The sequence below is a fragment of the Lissotriton vulgaris genome, chromosome 11 (assembly GCF_964263255.1).
Source record: "Lissotriton vulgaris chromosome 11, aLisVul1.2, whole genome shotgun sequence".
Classification (NCBI taxonomy): domain Eukaryota; kingdom Metazoa; phylum Chordata; class Amphibia; order Caudata; family Salamandridae; genus Lissotriton; species Lissotriton vulgaris.
The window spans coordinates 623,880,664-623,902,916 of NC_141699.1; the positions used below are offsets into that span (position 1 = coordinate 623,880,664).

A 22,253-nucleotide genomic window follows, 5' to 3' on the forward strand; every position below is an offset into this window, starting at 1 on the left:
CCACTGCAACAATCCCTCTCAATTCCTCAGCAACAAAATCAACACTGCTTACAGCACCTTTAACTGGCAACAGGACCAGACAGACCTTGCCAAACACTTCTTGATCTTATCCAAAGAACCATTGCTAGCCACATGGCCCTTCATCACCCAAGAAGAAATACCGCCACCGTGAATAAAATCCACTCAAGGGCCCCATCAGATGTCTTCCCCCCCACAACACCTACTCCAGAGGACTGTAACCATTCATCACCATGCTCACACCCATTTTGAATACCTCCACCTATTCTGTGACCTTCCAGATGCTTTGAAACACCCACCGGTACTCCTATTGATGAAAAACCCCACTGCACACCCTACCATGCTCGCCAACTACAGTCTGATGTCTGCTGCGATTACCAATCAAGGTTTGTGAGAAAATCACTATCAAATGCTGCACCGAATACATCAATGATCACCAACTCTTTAATACAATTCAGTCTGGTTTCACACCCAACCACAGCACAGAAACTGCCCTCATCATTGCCATGTATGTCAACAGCATAACTTTGGATAGATGAGACATGGCAGCCTTCATCCTCCTAGAACTCTATGCCGCATTTGATACTGTATCCTACCCAATCCTCATCATGGCCTACATGACATTGGAATCCAAGGACACACACTCCAATGGATCTGCTCCTTCCTGACTGGAAGGACCCAGTCAGTTTGCCTGGCACCATGCACCTAACATTATATTGCTCAATCGGATGAATTTGGCAAACAGAAATTATCTTATTGCAAAGACCAGGTATGATTTTGATAATCGAGTTCGAAAGTGAAGTGGTGTGGTTTGACAATGACACAGCAGCCTTGCACAAGTGTTGACCTCTCAACTATTTTTCACATGGTAAAATAGCTTGTACTTATAAAGAGGTCTGAACTCCGGTGGGTAACTAGCAACCACATCTGCAGAGTTTTGCAAGGATCCTCCCTAAGTTCATCCCTCTTCAAAGCATACATTTACCCTCTAGCAGCGTTATCTGGTCTCACAACAGCAATGTCCTCTCCTATGCCAACAATATGCTGTTCATTCTCTTTCTCATGCACAAGACGCCCAGTACCAGGGTCACGTTCATGGCCTGCATGCCTGAAACCGCCCACTAGATGAAGCCCAACTGTCTAAAGCTGAACATGGGCAAATTCTAAATTGTAATCTTTGTGAAGAGCCCCTCACCATGGGACTCCAGTTAACCAGCAGAGCTAGGACCAACACCCATAACCACCACCTATGCAAAGAACCTTGGGGTCATCATCAACAGCAAACTTGACATGACCACCCAAGTTAACGCTGTCACTTCTTCCTACTTACCTATCTTGAATATGGAGAGGAAGATTTTCAAATGGCTCCCAATCAGGACTTGAAGAACAATCACACATGCCTTCATAACAAGCTGGCTGGACTACAGGAAAAACTTCTATGCTCCGATCAGCAAAAAACTTGAAAGAAGGCAGTTGACCATCAGGAGCTAGGAGCTTTAATCACTCCTCCACTTCCAATGTAGCACTCGTATCACACCACATTTGAGGAGCTCCACTGGCTCCCGATACTCAATGAAGAACAATTCAAACTCCTCACACACACTTTCAAGGCACTACATAACACTGCCCCACCATACCTCAACAATCCCATCTGCTTCCACAAACCTTCCTGACACCTCCGCTTCTCCGGACTCCAACTTGTGCACAGCCCACATATACGGAAAACCAGTGCCGTGGTTGAGCCTTATCCTACATCGCTCCTAAAGCATGGAATGACCCAAAGCTACACATAAGACCTTCCTCCTCATTTCTTGAATTCCACACGAAGCTGACCACTTGGCTTTTCGAGTTGTCCCACTAGATCTTAGATTTAACTAGGCTCACACCTGCTCAGCTCCAGGATAGTGCGCTTTGGAAATCTGCATAACAGAATAAACAAAATAACAACAATATTGCATTGACCTGCTGGCCTACCAGTATATCCTCAAGGAAAGTAAATATATTCACCACTATTCATCTATTTAACTAGACTTACCTTGTGGTGTGGTAATTAGGTGTAAGTAGTGAAAACCATATTTTTGTAATGTGATATAATTTAAGCGATATAGGGGGTGTACACCTTTACAACATTGTGCACCAGTTCACTGATGATCTCAAGCAGTATCGAGCAATATTGTCTCCCTCCACAATGAAAAAGCTTCCGGTCACGACAGATCAGCTATTTGATATAGTTATTTTAATAAATTGCTTTTTCCTGCGGAAGCTTATGTTCTGGCACATACATTCATCTTTGCCGCGTTTATGATATCTGGTAGGATTGTCATTGTATGTTAAAAAATTAACTGCTATACAAAAAATATGAATTCAAATATTCTATAGATCTTGTAGATTTCTTTGTTTATGCTGTGGGTGAACCATTCGAGGCTATTTTCTCGTTTGAAAGGTCTTTTCTCTTGAGGCTTTCAGCGAAAATCTCCTGAGAAAGGGGCGGTAGTGTTCTGTTTTTACCATTAATCAACGCCATTGTCCTAACATGTTGTCCTTGGGATTCAAGGATAAACGGTTTCATTTCCACACTAGATGTGAATGCAAAGAATATGCTTTTTTCTCAAGATGCCCTTTTTAAGTACACTATTGGCGGTTCACTGGAAATAAGATGTTAATGGATTGCGTCTTATACATTATTAAATACACTTATTTATGTGCAAAACTGGAAAATAAAATGTGTGTTCTGTAGCAAACCAGTGCGACATAATTATCCATCGCAAGCGTTTGGGGAAAAAAAATGTCTAATGTTAGATGGCAACTCCGTATATTAGTACGTTGACACAGAATTAATTTTCTCAGCTGCCTAAACCCATTAAATCAACCATAGGACTTTTCTTGTTCTCACTGATTATGAAGCAGCGATTTTTATATGAGGCATTAGGTGAACATCTGTGAAGATTTGCCCATATGGACATTGGCATGTGGACCAGTTTCTTGTTTAAGGATGAAAAATATGTTTAAATAAAGTTATTGTTTTTTTGCCATTTAGTTTTAGAATTTATATTCCACTGTACTCGGGGGGAGGGTGGGGATAACCTCACTGGTTTGCAATTGTTTTATTTTGGGTCAACAACGAACAATAACACAGATTACTAAATTGCCCATTTTTTCCTCATCTCTCTTCCTTAATATCACATATACTGATGCAGACAAGTCTTAATTTAATAAGTCATTGTTGAAAGGCGCCATCTTTTTGGAAAAAAAGCTCAAAGTGTTTGTTTCCAGCTAGTCAATTTTTTAGATACATTTTCCATTTCTCATGGCATAGAAGTGAAAGCATCAAGGTAAAAGGGAAAGGTTTTGAGAGTTAGATTAAATGCACAGAAGGTGATGGGGATTATTCTTGCAATAAGTCTTACCACTGACAATCGCTTGGGGTAATATTCCAAACCATTGTTCTTTTGTCAACCATGCCAGCTCATTTTGGACCCGTCATATGCAAATCAGTCTTGACCCTCATCCAATAGCACCAGACCAGCTCGTTCTGCCAGGCCTGGTCCTCCCTTAACTGGGACGCAAGCAACCAAGATGACTTAGGCTCTGATTGGGGCTTATCAGTCAGGTGTAGCTTGATTCCAGTGGCACAGTGAGCACAGGAGCCACGTCTGGGCATATCATTGCACTCGGGGCTGTACATCAAACACACAAAAGGTGATGGGAGGATTGCTTGCAATAAGTCTAACAACTGGTGATCATTTTGTGAATTTGTGAAACAGATGACAGAGAAAAGCTCTTCGAACATCACAGAGGGCAAGCTCACTAAATGTACGCAATGAAGAGTCTGCTTGACACTCGGTTCTACATTCCACCCTGCAGCACAGCAACATGGCACAATTGTGTGCTTAAGTATATTTGTGACAATTAATGTGCGACACGCACATTGGCAATAAGTGGTTGAGCACACTGAAAAGGACAATGAAGGTGTGGAACTTGTGGAATATTGCAAAAAGGTGGTGCCTACATAATGTGATGAGGTGCCCCTGTGTCCCCTATCTCGAACAAATATCTATAAGCGTTAGACTGAATGGGGTGCCCTTGAAGTGTGACGGCCCTCTGATCCGCAGGAACAATGTCTCCACTGAAATGCAAAATTGGAATGTCCAAGAAGAGTGAAGAATGCACAATACTCATGCTTTTTTTACTTGCTGGTGATCGTCATCATACTGAGCCCGACTCTTCCTCCTCACAGTCTTTACAGCAAGCGTTTGGGTCATGTTTGGGAAACAGACAACCATACGGTCTATTCAACAAGCCACATCCCCTGTCAAAGAGGCCATAAATACCTGCCAATTCACCCACACATCTGTTTTTTGCAACGTGCAAGCACTAATCCAACGGTCAACTATAGACAGACTGGCCATGGAAAAGGATGAGATTGATCCTAGGAGGATGAGCAGAAGGGAAAAACAAACTGTAATAAGGGTTATAAATGGGATTAAAAGCATTATTCCCTTGCCCCTTCCTTAGTCGCATTTCTTACAGGTAAAAATACAACCATCAGGGCAATGTCTTTGCCTGACACCTTTCCCCATTACGGGAACAGCTCATAACTTGTGCGAGTACTGGACCTAAAACACCAAACGGAAAAGTGCTATCCGACCAATGACCACAATGGGTCCACACGCAGCATTAAGATGGTGGGCGGATGGTGGGCTGGTGGCGAGACAGTCCGCCATGCATCCAACGGACTCAAGTAGCCAGTTGGACCGCCAAAGGGACTGCAATCCCTACAATAGTGGTGGTACCTTCTCAGACACCAACCTAGGGATCACAATGTCCCTTTCCGTCTGCCATTCCATGGCGGTTCACCCACCATGAAAAGGCAAGCTGAAAGTGATTTTGGGGAAGCGACCCCCTTCCCACTGGTCGTCCACTCCTGGTTCTGGGGGGTACCTATGGTGCAGGGATGTTTCAAAAGTTAATTTTTTGGACTGTGGTGTGTGCTGCAGCACGGAGCACAGGCCGTAATACAAAATATACAGATTGCGACCGCCTTGAAGGAGGCAACATCCTACTAGGAATAGTGGGACCTCCAACAGCTAGTCGGCGGCCCTGCTACGGCCAAGGTGCCGGTCAGATGAAAGTTCTTCCAGCATTGTAATCAGTAGGCTTGGGTGGTAAATTCCATTCTGCTCATGGAATTTGCAGAATTCGGGTAATTTCGCGTTCTGCGGAGAACGGGGAATTGCCGAAATTTCCATGATCCGCGGCTTCGCTGAATTTTTGCTTGTTTGCACTTTCAAAATACCTGTTTGCAAGTTATTTCCCCCTAGCACGCAAACAGCATTCGCGAACAGGAAAAAAGCATTGCGAACGGGCAGAACAAGCAATTCCGACTGTTCGCGAACTCTGCGTGCTCGAGATGAGATTTGTTACCGTTTCGCGGAGCTTTGCATAGCATGACTACGCAAATTCCGCCCACCCCGAGTAAATAGGTCCTATGTACTCACAAGAGGAAAGTTGCTTCAAATGTCAAAAAAAGCACCAGATAATAGAACACCAATTCAGCCACATGGAAGCACACTATTTCACCACATCGCCCTGATCCTGTACATCATGTAAGGGATTTACCTTACAACTTCTCACATGTTGTGTATCCCCCACTGATCTTAAGCATCAGTTAACCTCTGTGAATGAGATCGGGGCACGGAACAAAATGAAGGTCAGTATGCTCAGCAAGGCTAGGCCAGCTTTGGCCCTGGTCAACAATGGGCGCTGTGGGAGGATATGAGACTTGTAAACAACCCTAATTGTCACAGCACAGCTATATGAACCCTAGCTATATGAACCCCAGAATCTGTGGGTCACAATAAGCAAACCTCTGAAAAAATGAGTAACCTAAATACTTTACAAAGTCCATGCTGATTAATAAAGAAGCAACAAATTAAATTGTGTGAAACAAAAGGTCTAAAGCTGCGCATCTTGTTTTTTCGGTCTTGCCTTTAGAAAGCTTTAGCTCATGTCAACTTCCCCCCCACACACACATACATATTGGAACCATGCTTTAATACACTAAATTCTGCCAGTTGAAGCTCATTGAAGCTTTCCTAACAGTTGAAAAAATAACTTAATCAGTGGTATTATGTAAACCTTAGATATGTCAGATACCTCATTTAGCTTAACTACTAAATCAGCAGTTCTTAACTTTTGATTCTGAGGCCTCCCACTGAATCACAACTGGAAGCTGGGGACCCTGGCCTACGCAATTTGCACAATTTGAATCTCAAAATAATGCGCTAATACACACAGTATGATTTGTCTAATTCACATATGAAAAAATGCAAAAATAATTTTTAATGGGAAGGTTGGAGCTTTTCAAGTGTGTTGTATTTCTGTAATGAAAAGAAAAAAAATATTTAATAAAGCGCACTGTGGCCAAGCGGCTTCCTGGCGCTGGGGACTTAGACTACAAGTCACAGAGGAGGCCCATGGGATTTAACAGGAGAACGCCTGAGAGAACAAGAAGGTTTTTAAGGCTTTACGGAAATGGGAATAGATGGGGATAGAGCGTATAGACAGGGGAAGGGGCAATTCCAGAAACGGGGGGCCAAAACAGAAAATCTGGTACCGCCTGTTCTGGACTTGAGAAAGCGGGGGACATGAAGAAGAGAGAGAGTGGAGGAGCGAAGAGTGCGGGTAGGGGCGTGAGAAGAAATAAGGGAACTGATAAACAAAGGGGCAGAACGGGCCTGAGCCGGAAAACTAAGCAGCCCAATTTGAAGAGGGATCTCTGGAGGACAGGGAGCCAGTGAAGGGACTTAAGTGCCGGAGTGATGTGAAAGGTTTTAGGAAGATGAAGAATGAGACCGGCAGCCTGATTCTGGATTGCCTGTAGGCGACGTGTTTCATAGGCTGGAATGCCCACGTACAGGCCATTTCCATAATCAAGGCGGGAAGTGATAAGGGCCATAATAATAATTTTAAGGGCATCAAAAGAAAATAAACGGGAAATTTTTCGAATAAGACGAAGAAACAGAAAGCAAGAAGAAACGACAGAACTGATTTGTGCATGCATAGAAAGATCCTGACTGACCCTAATGCCCAAGGTGCGGACAGAAGCGACAGGTACAGGGGGAGGACCAAAGGTGAGGGGCCAAAAAGTGGAGGACCAGGGATTGGAGGAGCCGCCCGTCAAAACCAGCTCCGTCTTGTCCGGATTGAGTTTCAAATGATTGAAACTCATCCGCTCAGATATGAATATCAAGGTAGAGCAAAACTTAGGAAGGGAATCAGAAGAAGAAGAAAGATCAAAGACGAGCTGGAGGTCATCTGCGTAATTGTACACAGAGACCCCCATATCGAGAAGAGACGAGATAAGAGGGTGGATATAAAGATTAAAGAGAAGAGGGGAAAGGGAAGAACCTTGGGGAACCCCACAAGAAACCGGGCGAAGAGGGGCAGAAAAGCCAGAGAGGTGGACTTCTTGAGACCGTCCCTTAAGGAAGACAAGTGTAAGACAAAGCATTATGCTAAAATGGCGGTGCGGTGCGGAGTCTTCCCCGTCGCTGCACTGCCAAACCCGTGATGAGGCTGCCCGCGAGATTATGAGTATTTCTCGTGACTGGTGGGCATTTTTTTGTCATTCCCACAGCGGTAACTCAGAAAATGGGCACCGCAATGTAAACGTGGCAAACAGTTCCTGTACGACATTAACCGTAAAGTCCATGCCATGCAGGAACTGGGGTGCATGCATGCAGCAGAGCACATTTTGTGACCCCCTGTGTGCATCCACATGGCGTGAGGCTTCCTCTCTGCCATGGTTTCTTTGGCAGAGAGCAAACTTGTGATATGGTTGGTGGGACCGCGACAGTTCCACAAAGCATATTACTGTATGTATATCGTCACATGAGTGCCAGGGAACGGCAGTTCCTTGTTGGCTGAGGCGGAGCGATGGCTGTCTGACCTCACTAATTGTAATAGGGTGGTTGGGAGACCACCACAGCGTAGCCCCCATGAGTCTAGTGGTCCATGGACTGCCAGACTTCTAATTAAGCCCTTCGTCTTTTTTCTCACTTAACACTATTGTTAGTGCCCAAGGATTGGCAAAAATCAGGTTTTAATGTAGACATCCCAACTTACAGCTTTGAGCCTCAAAATTCAGTGGCACTTGACAGGTCAGATGAGCCTTTGCCACTGTGTTGCGAATGGAGCTAGGACAAAAACGGGTCTTTTATATATATATATATATATATATATATGTCCAATTTTCAAATTTTCTATATGATGATGATGATAACTTGAAAAAGTTTCAATACCTTTATTTATCATTTAGGAATTAGTATAGTGTTATCATCTTTATTTAAATTAGTCCAAATCTACAGAAATATTGAGAAAAGGATTGATTACTGACAGCATAAATGAATCTGAGTGTTCCATGAAGGAGAATTGTCAGTAAACTAGCTAAAGCAGCTTTACCTACCCAAATAGAGAACCCATGAAGAATTCCTTATAGAAAAGAGCAAGATTTTTGGATCATAGATGGAATCTAAGCCGAGATACCCTTACAGTTGCAGTAGAAACCTTTAAAACATATCCACGATAGAGGAATGATCATTGCAGTAGCATTGATCAAGAAGAGTCAAGCCAAAGGAGCTTAAAATCATCGTCAGTAATAGCTTTCAGCAACGAGGAGCAAGGAATGGGGTTTAGAATGATTAAAGAAAAGACTCTCTGAAAGTAGAGTCTAAAAAGGGGTCTCCATAAAAGGAAAGGTTTCAACCCTATCTAACTAGGAACACTCGGTCTTGTAAATCTGAGAATGTGTCAAAAACAGTGGGAATTTCATGGGAATACCCACCGCAATGCTCATGAAATGACTCCCTTGGGCACAGTACGGCAGTGCAGTGATTAGCGCTGCTTTGCTTTTCTCCATATTTGTGAAGCCATTCAAAGTCATGCAAAGTAGCTTTGTGCGGCTACAAACATGTCTGAGATGTTTGCACATGCCACATTGCGTTGTGCAAGCATGTGCAAAGCCCTCATAAATATGCCCCCTAATTTCTTTTAAAAATTGAATACTGTTGTAATTACCTTTCCTTTTTTTCTCCCTTGGTATCTTCCTCCTTCCCCTCACCAGTTAGTATGCCCAGGAGCTCAAGTTAGAATGTTGGCTATTCAGTGTTTCTGAGAGTGGATGACCAATAATAAACAGCACTCACTTATGACTCCAGTCTCTCAGCGATATTATTCCTTCAGACTTACAATAAATACATATTGAATAGAAATAAAGTTAGTGAGGCTTGGAATTTCTTTTTATCATTGGGTACATATTATTATTTATCATTTAAAATAGTATGTTTAAATAGAATAATTATTGAATACACATTAAAGTTGATTTGTTGGGGCATGGTCTTACTGGCGGCAAGATGGCTGCCCTCTGAGTGAGCTCTGCAGGCCGCACAAATAATCCGCCAAAATCCAGGAGGCTCTGAGCCCATCTAAGAATACTCCAAACAGGCCTATGCTGCTGCGGGCTCCTGGAGGAGCTGCATTGCCGAGTCTGACATGCTGATTAGGACGTGGCAGCCATAGACGTGTGGCCTGCTCTGGAGACGACTGAGCCATGCGTTTTTTCTTTGTCTCTGAGTGGGTGTGTGAGCCGTTGTATTTATGTGTGAGTGAGCATGTGGGTGGTTGTGTGGCTGTATAGGTGGATGTATACTTATGTGGGCATGTTGGTGGCTCTGTGGGTCTCTGAGAGTTGTGTGAGTGGCTGTATAGGTATGTGAGTGGGTAGGTAAGTAGTTTTGCTGTATGGGTGTGTAAGTGGTTGTGCAGGTCTGTGGGTAGATGTGCAAAAGGCATATAGGGTTTTGCGTGTGACTGTGTAGATTGGGTCTGTGAGTGCCTGTATAGGTCTGTGAGTATGTGTGTGAGTGGTTCTCAGGGACTGTGAGTGGATGTAACAGTGACTGTATGGGTATGTGAGTGATTGGATGGGTGTGTGAGTGGGTGTATGTATGTGTGACTGAGTGTGTGTGGTTATGTGGGTGTGTGAGAGAGTGTGTGAATGGGCCAGTGAGTGGGCGTATGTGTTTATTTACTTGGAGTATGGAACTGCGGATCTGCTGCAGATTCATACGGTGGCTGCGCTGAGCCCCCCGGTGGATCTGTGGATCATTACACACAAGAAATCCATCAAAATTGACAATCGCTTAACCATTAGGGGTTCCTCACGGACCCCTCCATGAGTCCCAAGGGGTTAAGATACTGCTATACTAACCCCTTATATCTTATTTATACTTTATTCCCCCAGGATTGATTCCCAAAATGGTGGCTACAACTTTTCTCTGAGGTTGTGGTCAGCCATTAATGGCATTGCTGTTGGTAGGTGGATTTGCAGATCAACCTTGAGTACGAGTCTCTAGATATACATACATCTTTTTTCTTTAATAATGCCAAAACTACTGAACAGATTTACACAAAATTATAAAAAACACTCTTTCTAGTGCATGATCTATTTTTTTGCCAAATTTGGTGTTAATCTGTTCAGCGGTTCAGGCTGCAGTTGTGTCTAAAATCCCTATGGGGAAATGCATAGGGAAAAAACATTTTGACACCCAAATTTTTTTCTTGGCTTTCACTTTATGAATCACCCAAACACTATCTAGACAGTAGCTAAAGTGAGTGCCAAACTACATTTGAAAATGTAATGAGGATTTATCAAACATCGCTAAAGTTATTAGCAAAACAAAAATCATTTTCCTATGGAAACTAGGTCCTAACTATAACTACCTACTGGTGACTGCATAGCTAGTAGCTGCCCTCCCTGAGCCAGTAATAGAGCCCAGGGCTGGCTCAGGCTGTGTCCCGGGAAGCCCACAGACATAGCGGTTTCCCTGCCCACACTGGCGTGGACAGGGAATCCTGTGTTTTCTCTTGCTTGGCAGAAGCATTTTCAAAGCTCCCCCCTAAGTGGGAGCAAACACATGAAAAATGCTTCTTCTGGCAGGTAGCGAAATTGTCATCTGTTTCCCTGCTCACAGTGAAGCTGGCAGGGAAACAGATGCACTTGTAGCTGCTCCCTGCAGGCGGAAGCAAAGCCTGCTCCTGCTGGAAATGGGGAGCTGGCTGGGGCTGCAGGAGCTCCCCAGTGCCCTCCAAACATAATACAGTGGGTGCTTAGGTAGGCACCAGGGCACCTACCCTTTGTTGGCCAGACCCTAGGGAAAGGGGTTAAAATCAGCACAGGTAGATTTACTGCGTGCCCTCTTTAATATCAATCAATCAATCAATCAAGAAATTTGTATAGCGCCTTACTCACCCGGGGGGCCTCAAGGCGCTTTGGGGGGGGGGGGGTCCGCTACTGCTCGACCACCTCTCCTGGCTTCCTGAAGGAGAGGTGGTCTTGGGTAAGACGGAGGTGGATTGGGAGGGAATTCCAGGTCTTGGCTGCCAGGTAGGAGAAGGATCTTCCTACCATGGTGGCTCTTCGGATGCATGGAACGGCGGCGAGGGCGTGGCTTGTCAATCGAAGTTGGCGGGTGGGAGTGTAGAAGGCCAGGCGGTTGTTGAGGTACCCGGGGCCTAGGTCGTGGAGGGCTTTGTGTGCGTGGGTGAGGAGGCGGAACGTGATTCTTTTGCTGACGGGGAGCCAGTGCAGGTCTTTCAGGTGTCGGGAGATGTGGCTGTGGCGGGGGATGTCCAGGATGAGTTGTGCGGAGGCGTTCTGGATGCGTTAGAGTCTTTTCTGCAGTTTGGCTGTGGTTCCGGTGTAGAGGGTGATTCCGTAGCAATCGGCTGGTGACAAGTGCCTGGGTGACCGTCTTCCTGGTTTCGGTGGGGATCCAACGGAAGGTCTTTCTGAGCATGCGTAGGATGTTGAAACATGAAGGCAAGACGGCGTTCACTTGTCTGGTCATCGACAGGGAGGAGTCCAGGATGAAGCCTAGGATGGGTGCGTGGTCCGTTGGTTTGGCTGCACTGCCTAGAGCCGGGGGCCACCAGGAGTTGTCCCAGGCAGATGGTGATGGTCCAAAGATGAGGACTTCCGTCTTGTCTGAGTTCAGTTGCAAGCTGCTGTTCTTCATCCACTCTGCTACTTCTTTCATCCCTTCGTGCAGGCTGGTTCTGGTGGTGGCGGGGTCGTTGGTGAGGGAGAGGATCAGCTGGGTGTCGTCGGCGTAGGAGATGATGTTGAGGTTGTGTTGGCGTGCGATGGCTGCGAGCGGGCTCATGTACACGTTGAAGAGGGTGGGGCTGAGTGATGATCCTTGTGGTACACCGCAGATGACTTTGGTGGCCTCTTATCTGTATGGGGGGAGGAGGACTCGCTGGGTCCTTCCGGTGAGGAACGAAATGATCCACTGCAGTGCCTTCTCTTGGATTCCGACGTTGCTGAGGCGTTGTACTAGGGTGCGGTGGAAGACAGTATCGAACGCTGCGGAGAGGTCCAGGAGGATGAGGGCCGCTGTTTCCCCGTTGTCGAGCAGGGTTCGGATGTTGTCGGTGGCTGCGATGAGGGCGGTCTCGGTGCTGTGATTGGCTCGGAAGCCAGACTGTGAGTGGTCGAGGGATCCGTTCATCTCGAGGAAGGCGGCCAGCTGTCTGCTGACGGTCTTCTCGATGACTTTGGCAGGAAACGGAAGGAGCGAGATGGGGCGGTAGTTCTTGAGGTCGGTGGGGTCTGCTGATGGTTTCTTCAGGAGGGCGCTGAGTTCGGCGTGTTTCCAGCTCTCCGGGAAGGTGGCGGTGTTGAAGGAGCAGTTGATGATGTCCCGGAGTCGAGGCGCAATGACGGAGGCGGCATTCTTGAAGACGTGGTGGATGCATGGGTCGGTTGGTGATCCGGAGTGGATGGTGTTCATCGTGCGGATGGTGTCTTCAGTGCTGGCCGGGGTCCAGTCGAGGAGGGTGGTGGTGGGGGGTGTCGGTTCTGTGGTGGGGTGCCGGTCTGTTCGCCGAAGTTGTTGTGTATGTCTGCGATCTTGCTGTGGAAGAACGTGGCGAGTGAGTCGCAGAGATCTTGTGAGGGAGTGATGTTGTTTCCGGCGCTGGGGTTGTGTGCGTTGTTGTCTAGTCGTTCCTTGAATGCTGTCTTCTTGGTGGTGTGGATCAGCTGGTGGTGTTTGCGGGTGGCGTGCTTGAGGGCGGCCATGTTGTCTGTGGTCGGGTTCTTTCGCCAGGCATTCTCAAGGGTGCGGCAGTTCTTCTTGGAGTTCTTGAGTTCCTCGTTGAACCACGGGGGCTTTCTTGCTTCCGGGCCTGCTGGGATGGGTTTTCAGGGGTGCGAGGTCGTCGGCGCAGTTGGTGATCCACTGTGCGAGGTTGAGGGCTGCTTGGGTGGGGGAAGTTGATCTGGCGGGAGGGTTCTGATTCAGTGATGTGGTGAGCTGGTCGGTGGTGATCTTGTTCCAGTTCCTGCGGGGAGCCTGTTGCGGGATGTGGTGAGTAGTGGTCTTTCTGAAGCTGAAGTGGACGCAGCTGTGGTCTGTCCAGTGGAGTCCGGTGGAATGGCTGAAGGAGATGTGCTTGCTGGAGGAGAAGATTGGGTCAAGTGTGTGTCCGGCGTAGTGGGTGGGGGTGTTTACCAGTTGCTTGAGTCCGAGGTTGGCGAGGTTGTCCAGAAGGGTGGTGGTGTTGTTGTCGTTGTTGTTCTCCAGGTGGAAGTTGAGGTCCCCTAGGAGGATGTAGTCAGCGGAGGGGAGTGTTTGTGGGCTGATGAAGTCTGCGATGTCTTCGCTGAATTGTGTGCGGGGTCCTGAGGGTCTGTAGAAATAGGATTCCTCTGAGTGTTGTCTTGGGGTCGGTGTGTATCTGGAAGTTGAGATGTTCAGCGGCTGTGTGGGTGTCTTCGAAGTTGGTCGTGATGCGGATGGTGTTCTTGTGGACGATGGCGATGCCTCCTCCAGTCTGGTTGACGCGGTCTCTCCGGGTGATCTTGTATCCGTCCGGGATGGCTATGGCGATGTCGGGTGCTGAGGAGGTATTCATCCAGGTCTTCGTGAGGAAGGTGACGTCCGGAGATGTGGTGTCGAGCAGGTTCCATAGTTCCATGGCGTGTCTGTGGACAGAGCGGGTGTTGAGCAGGATGCACTTCAGGTGGTTGCTGTTGGTGCTTGGCTTGGCAGGTGCGGGTGGGTTGCAGGTCCGGACGCAGGCGATCTTGCAGGAGTGGCAGGTGAAGGGTCCGTGGGTGCGTCCTGGGGTGGCTTGGTGGCAGCCGGGGAGGCGTCCGGTGTTGAGTGCGCTGAGGGTGGCGGCGGCGTACGTCCGTGGGTGGGATGGCATCTGCGAGGGCCAGGGGGTATGGCGCTGGGCGCGGTCCAGGCGCGGACAGGCGTAGACGGGCTTGCCTTTGGCGCGCCTTCGGCGCACCATTGGAGCGCCCGCTGCACGTGAATGCTGCGTGCATGCGCGGACTCTGCCATAAGTGGGGAGTGGAGGGGGCAGAGCGAGGGAGGAGCAGCTGGGAGGCGGGAGCGGGGTGGCGAGTGGGGAGGGGAGCGGTGATGCTGGAGGGAGCGGGGGTGGGGCCGCGGGGGAGCAGCGGCAGGGAGCGGGGTGGGGCGGCGGTGGAGGCACAGGAGCGAGCAGGGGCACAGCAGAGGACAGATACGGCACAATAAAATCAGGGGCGCAGAGGACAGGCATAACAGATACGGCACAATAATGTCAGGGGCACAGAGGACAGGCAAAACAGATACGGCACGATAATATCAGGGGCACAGAGGACAGGCAAAACAGGTACGGCACAATAATATCAGGGGCACAGAGGACGATGCTAAACAACAATTACGGCACAATACTTATCAGGGGCACAGAGGACAAACTGGCAGCAGCAGTGGTGGCGGAAACCGGGACCCTCGGGGAAGGGCCATGCGGCGGGAGGAGCGACCGGCTCTGACCAGGTCAGGTCAGGTCACAGCTACCTGCCTCGCGGACACCACCTTTTGAGTTCAGTGGGAGGGAGGAGCAGCTGGGAGGCGGGAGCAGGGTGGCGAGTGGGGAGGGGAGAGGTGATGCTGGAGGGAGCGGGGGTGGGGCCGCGGGGGAGCAGCGGCAGGGAGCGGGGTGGGTCGGCGGTGGAGGCACAGGAGCGAGCAGGGGCACAGCAGACAGGAAAAACAGATACGGCATGATAATATCAGGGGCACAGAGGACAGGCAAAACAGATACGGCACAATAATATCAGGGGCACAGAGGACGATGCTAAACAACAATTACGGCACAATACTTATCAGAGGCACAGAGGACGAACTGGCAGCGGCAGTGGCGGCAGATACCGGGACCCTCGGGTGGGCCACGTGATGGGAGGAGCGACCGGCTCTGACCAGGTCAGGTCAGGTCACTATGGTAGCAGCCAGGCCCTGGGGGATGGGGTCCCTGAGGCAAAAAATAACCCAGGGAGGGGGGCACATGCCCCTCTCCCCTTTGGAATATGGTCGGGCCCCAAGAGATGGGGTTCCTGGGCCCAAAACCGACCCAGGGAGGATGACTGTTTGCCTCCTTCTGCTGTAAATATAGTGGTGAGTCACAGGGATGATTTACCATCTTTAAAAAATGGCCCACATAGGGGGGCCATGCACTTCCCCTTAAAATAATATACCAGGCTATGGTGGATGGGGTACCCACATCACAATTGAGTAAAGGAGGACGACACACGCCCCCTCCACCACAAAATGCACCAGGCTGCAGGGAATGGATCCAGTGGGGCCAAAAGGGTTACTGCCTTGGGGCAGATTGACCACAGTTCCTAGTCTCATGGCAGGCCTTGTGTGCAACCCCCTGCCGCACAGATCCAACGGCCATGTGCAGCACAGGGTTGGGTGCATGGGGCATTGGCTGCAGGGCCTCTCCTCCACCCTGCACTACCAAGGGCCATGTAAGTTGGTGGTTGGATTAATGTATGGTAATTAAATATTACTTTACTCTAAAAAACTCCTGAAATTCACTGAAAACAACAAAGGTTACAGTGACGGTATAGTTAAGAAATAGCATTGAAAATCCTTAGAAATTTACTAAAACACCAAAGGCAAGGCATCAGGAGAGCGCAAGTTATAGTTACCGTAGTTCATAGTTACTTGAGATAACTATTTCTGCTGTATTTCTATGGTTTTGTGTGTGTAACATCTGAACCTAAGTATAACATCCCTGTAACTTCTGTTGTTTGTTAGTGAACATATATATATAAACCACAGATCCTACATAGAGAACCTCTGTCCCAAGGAGGTGGAACGGCTGCCAAGTGAGAGAACTCAGTGTACACATATTCCAAGAAACCAAGTCATCCAAAAACAAAAATGCAATGGGAGCATTTGGAGGCATATGAGATCACCACAGGCAAATATATGTTGCTGCAGATGGTTTCTTTTCATGCATAACAAAACATTTTGCACAAAAAAGTTAATTCATAACTAGTGCAGTATGAGCATGAAGCATTTTTAGAGGACCTGATTGACGAAGTGCCTTGGTCACATTATGGTATTATATTTTATGAGGTTGTGAGCATTCACAAAGCAATCTGTCAATGGTTTTGCGGAGAATTCTTCACACACATCAACGTGATTAGATGTATTTTGATATCTGCTGAGTTTGTACTTTTTTTTATTAACGGTTGGCTGACCAGGACATGCACTAATATATGCCTTGTGAATGATGCTCATGTTCACTTTTTGGGAGTAAGCAATATACTTATCTCAAAGAAAGATGATTGTCAGTAAAAATGAGAATGTGTGTAAAGCTTAATTATTTGATCATTATAGCATCAATCAATCAATCGTCATTTGTAGAGAGTGCAGCTGCCTCGCCAGAGGTTTCCTAGCACTGAAAGCATGCTTTTTTGCTTTATGAAATTTCTATTAGTGTATCAAATGCTGTATTTGAGCCTAATATTCTGCTCTTCAACATTTTGATTGTTATTCTAACAATGATTTTCACATTCTGTATGTATCATACATAACATAATAATTATGTGCTTAGGTCTTATCTATATTATTAGCTTTATTTATTCAGTTATTCATTTTAACAATGTATACAGTGAAAAGGATCACCGAAGGTTCTAGGCGCTTGAATAACATTGTGGAGAAGATCAGATTTTTATTTTATGGGACAAAGAGGCCATTAGAGTTAATCATTGTTGTTTAATAAAAGTCAAATGCATCAACTTTTATCATAAAAATGCATGTCTCTGGTAGCAAGTTATGTGTGACCTACACATAGCTTTAAAATCACAATACTCTATTGTATGTACTATCAAGTAATTCAATGGGTTTACATTACAAGCAAGGACAGGTGAAATCAGAACCCCACCCATGGTTACTCATGCTGCAACTTTCTGACAATATTCAACATTTAACAAACTGATCTTGAGAAAATATTAGTTGTTATCTTATTGTGTGGAACCTCACTCAAAAACGTTCAGTAGTCCCTCCAATGTTTTGGTTGGAAATCATTTCTTCAATGTACTAGTTAAATTAGAGAATAGGAAAGCGGAGAGAATTCTGAATAAGATCTAATTTCACCTAAAAAAAATTATGTTCTTCCATATATCGAAACACAATGTATTGTGAGAAATCACAGAACTCTGAAGATGTGTTTTCAAGGCTGCTAGTCACTAGTCAACTATATTAAAAGAGACATAAACATTTACATTTCTAAAAAATACAATCAGAATCAAAATAGTTGCCAGTGATCATTTACAGTTTTTCATGTAAGAATGCAAATCAAAGCAATTGATTCAAGCCTACTAAAAACGTAATCACCTTATCTTTCTCATTCTGTGCTTCATTAAAGAGCGCTGTTATCATCTGAGTAATTTTGGTGCTTAATCAGATTAGAAGTAATGTAGCAACCTTTTTATTATGCTATATATCTTCCTTGATCTAGAAAGATCTTAGTGTCGTGTTTCTATCTTCCTTTTTGAAGTTACAGAAAAAAAACTTTAGGTTCTACATTACTTTTTTGTATCTCTGTTTGTCGTTGCTCAATATATGATATTTTAAAAATTCTCAATCCTGCTTCATGATTTTTACATGAATGCACATTGTTTAGGCTTATTCAATGCATTAGTATTTTGGTCAGTGGGTGATACTGTGCACTAAGCATTACATTGATGAATGGATTTAGGGCTTCAAATAAGAATTGCCAGGCTATCACATATACATGCTTTCTTGATTACAGCAGTCAGACTACCACATCATTTTAGCAGACTTTATTTCTGATACAACAGATCCCAGATACTTGGTTCAAACTGATTCACACGGTGGTGGGCTATGACATGTGGATCCATCTTCACTTATGGTATTCCTGAGAAAAGGCAAAGTAGGGGACCATTCTCAGAACCCTTATTTCAAATGCCCCCATGTGCAGGGGCGTTGTCGCCCAGGCTGAGAGGATATTTTTAAAATTGTTTCAGTCTGAGAATGCTATAGTTTACATAGCAGTCTCAAACAGATAGGCCCTCAGTGGAAATTAAGTCACAGGACTTCTACTTGTTTGGGAGATTCTTCAGAGCCATTTTAGGCAGTCATCTCCACTGAAAAGGTATTTTTAATGGCAGTGTCTACCAACAGAAAATTGCCTTCCCTTAATCATACATGAGGTGGGGAAGGCAGACTTAATTCAATCATCCACTTTTTTGTCCAATTACAGTCCACCTTTAAAGGAGGCATTAGTTTCTTTTTGACACAGGTTTTGTTGGTTATGTCTTAATATTAGGACCCAATAATTAGATTACTTTTGTATTATCTGAAAGTCTTTGTTCCTGGAACTTGTAAATTGATACCAGGTTACAGATTCACTAAGACATAAGATGAGCACAGCTGTCATATATGTACTTCTTTTTACTCACTTCCAGGGTCATTTACATCTGTGAAGATGGCTCACCAGCCGGCATGGAGATGGCAAGGCTGGTGAGCCCCCGAGCAGGCGAGTGGGGACATCCCCACTCGCCTGCTCGGGGTCCCATTGCCTTGTGATCATCCTCAGGTGTGGCAGAACAGTTTGTCAAGCAAGCATAATGTTGTTTTGGGGTTTCAGAACAAACATTTTCTTTTAGAAATAAATGCCCCCAATATTATGGGAGATAACAGCCAACACGTGGGTTTCAGTTCTATTGTTTCCTATTCGGATTGCAAGACTTTTCCTGGCAGTACTGAACAAGAAAACTATGTTTGAGGGACTGCCCTAAACAGACCTTCTGATATACATTGGCTGACCGCCCTGAGGCAGGCGGGCTGTAGAACATACGTTTAAAAAAAGAGGAGCCAGAAGAGGGTCCAACAGAGGAAAGCTAATGCCAAATGAGTTGGAGACAGAAAAACGTTACTGTAGGAGACAGGAAAGACACTGGCATTCTCAGTATGATAACTTAAGAAGCGCTCTTATAAACCGGTGCTGTCAAAGTACAATTACCCACTGACAAAAGAAAAAAGTAACTGCTTTTCTAAAGAAATAGAGCTAGCAAAAAAGTCCATTATAGAGCTTTTTCAAGTAGTAACTAAATTAACCACTATATCAAGCAGCAAAGTAGCTAATTGCAGTCAAACCCTCTATGGCACACTAGCTCCCTTCTTCAGGGATAAAGTACACCAAATATATTCCAAGTTTGAGGCCTCAAACAACTCCGGCATTGTTGATATAGCCTCTCAAGCCACTTCTGTCAATACTTCCTTCAAGGAATTCCTCCTAGTCACTGCATATCAGGTAGACAAAATGATTTTAACAGGTTAGTCTGGATCTCCTTTAGATCCATGTCCTCCCTCTGTGTTAAAGCTTCTTCCGATCTAATAGGAACAAATCTCACTGCTATTTTTAACTCAATGTTTCTAACAGGAGTTTTTCCCTCTCTTATAAAAAAAACGTTCTTCTCCCTCTTATAAAGACACCCATTCTAAATACGGCTGATCCTAATAAATATCGCCCTATATCCTGTTGTTCACTCCCTGCAAAAATTGTTGAGAAAGTAATGATCACACAACTTGCCCAGTTTATTAAAACCAATTGCTGGTTGGACCCTACATAATTTGGGTTCCAACCTGAGCATAGCACAGAGACTGCCTTGATTAAAGCCACAGGAGAAATAAGGGCTATGTTTCACTCTGGTGGTACTGCAGCCCTTATTCTCCTTGTCATATTGGCAGCATTTGATACGGTGGACCATAAGCTGCTGATCAAGTAGCTAGGAGATCTCGGAATCAAGGATAAAGCCTGGGCGTTACTAACCTTGTTCCTATCAGACAGAGTGCAATCCGTTGCCCTTGAACAATTTGAATCTTCCCCCTTTTCTCTGCCTTGCGGGGTCCCACAGGGATCCTCGCTTAGCCCAACATTATTTAATGTAAATGTGACAGAGTTGGCACTCTGATCAAAATCTTTGGCTTCTCTCTTACCTCCTATGTTAACGACACACACATGGTTGTGCCAGCTTTTAACAATGAGGTGAACATTTGCATCTGCTTCCATGACTGTATACGTGCTATCAGTTCATGGATGATCAAGCACTGTTTGATGCTGAATTCAGAAAAAGCTGAGGTGGTGCAGTTTGGAATCCTCTCCAGAGGAATTAGGCCACCTACCATAGTGATTAGGGTCAAGAACCTAGGTTTTCAAACTGACAACTAGCTGAATTTTGGAAATCAAATTACTGCCACTGTCTCCTCTTTGTTTTTTCATGCTTAGAATGATCAAGAAAATTCTTCCTTTTCTCCAAGCCAATGCTAAAAATGAATAAATGAATGAATGAATGAATGAATACTTTATTGTTTGGTTACTCAAAACCATTACATTAAAACCAAGATACAAAATTACAAAAGTTAAAATCGGGGGAGTATCAGCAAGCAAGTCTGTGTGAAGGTCCCTGGGCGCTGCTGGATGCGGTGAGAAAGATCATGATAAGACAGTCCGACGTGCATCTGCAAAGTCTCTATTCGTATGAGCCCTGAATGGCCATCAACTTGGACCGTGTCTGTTGAGTGTACTTTCCAAAAGAGGCCATCTGTTTTACCGTAGTTAATGTATATAATTGATGAATTGCCTCCTTTACGGTGCGTGACCCCACTTCTCTTAGGATGGGCCTAAGATAAGGGCAACGAGCTGTGCGCAGTGCCGGGCAGCAGAATAGAAGGTGGGCCAATGACTCTCGTTTGTACCTGCAGAGCCTGCATTCCTGGGCCCCTAATCCAGCCTGTTTGAAGGCATATAGTTCTCTTAGGGGCAAGGGGTGTAGTCTGTAGGCTAAAATCTTGTGAAGAGCTGCGCGACCAACGGCCTGTTTGAGATGGTGTTTGGGATTGTACACGATATGCGGCAAACATAGGGACTCATGAAAATCTCTTTTTGCCAGTGACTCCAGATCCAATTCCTGCGAGCGCACGCGTACTTTTTTTTTCTAATTGCGCTTTTAATGGCGGTGTAATTGACGTGTTTGGGGTTCCAGGACTCAATGGCTAGATTGAGAAGGCCCTTTGCCACATTGAGGGTGGCCGACCAAGGATTCCCAGGTTCCATGAAGATGTATTTCAAAACTGCCTTAAGACTGTTCTCGGGTGCCGCTGTTGTAAGGAAGTAGTATTTACTTAGGCAGGCCATCTCTTCCAGATTTTGCTGGTTGAGCGTGAACTCCAAGCGGACAAGGGTGTTTCTGTTGCACCTTGGTAAGTGGAACAGTCTCTTATAAGCTCGGCACTGGATTTTTTCTAAGGCTTTGTTGAATTTACCCGGGAACACTTGTTGAGCGTAATTGAGGGCCGGCATTAACTTAGCCTTGAGTACTCTTTGGATGGCCGTTGTAGATGGGCTATACAGAGAGGCTTGTAATTTGCAGAGGGCATAGGTGATGGTTTTACCTTTGCCTTGGATTTTCTTTAAGTGGGCACTTGAAAGCCCCAACTCTTGACAGCAAATGCCCAAGTAGGTGTATCGTTGTGTTGCTTCCAGGGAGAGATGGCAAGCCTCCATTTTACAGATTTATTCTTTGGATAATGACCGAAGATGATTACTTTTGACTTGGAGGCGTTTGCTACCAGCCTATTTTTGTTGTTGTATACTGCGAGTGCCGTCAGCGCCTTTTGTAGCCCAATTTTAGTATGGTCCAGGAGTACCAAGTTGTCTGCATATTGCATGAATTGGATTTTGGTACCTCCGATCTTTGGAGTTGCTAAGGCTGCCCCAGTCAAGGCTCTAGCCGTATCCGCTGTATATAGGTTGAACAACAGAGGGGCCAAAACGCACCCTTGTTTTAGTCCTCG

The 22,253-nt window shown here is 45.8% G+C and overlaps 1 pseudogene; it reads right to left on the reverse strand.

The window, feature by feature from the left end:
• LOC147683249 (uncharacterized) overlaps nt 1-21,963 on the reverse strand; it is a 49,610-nt pseudogene extending 27,647 nt beyond the window's left edge.
• Between the last annotated feature and the right edge of the window lie 290 nt (nt 21,964-22,253).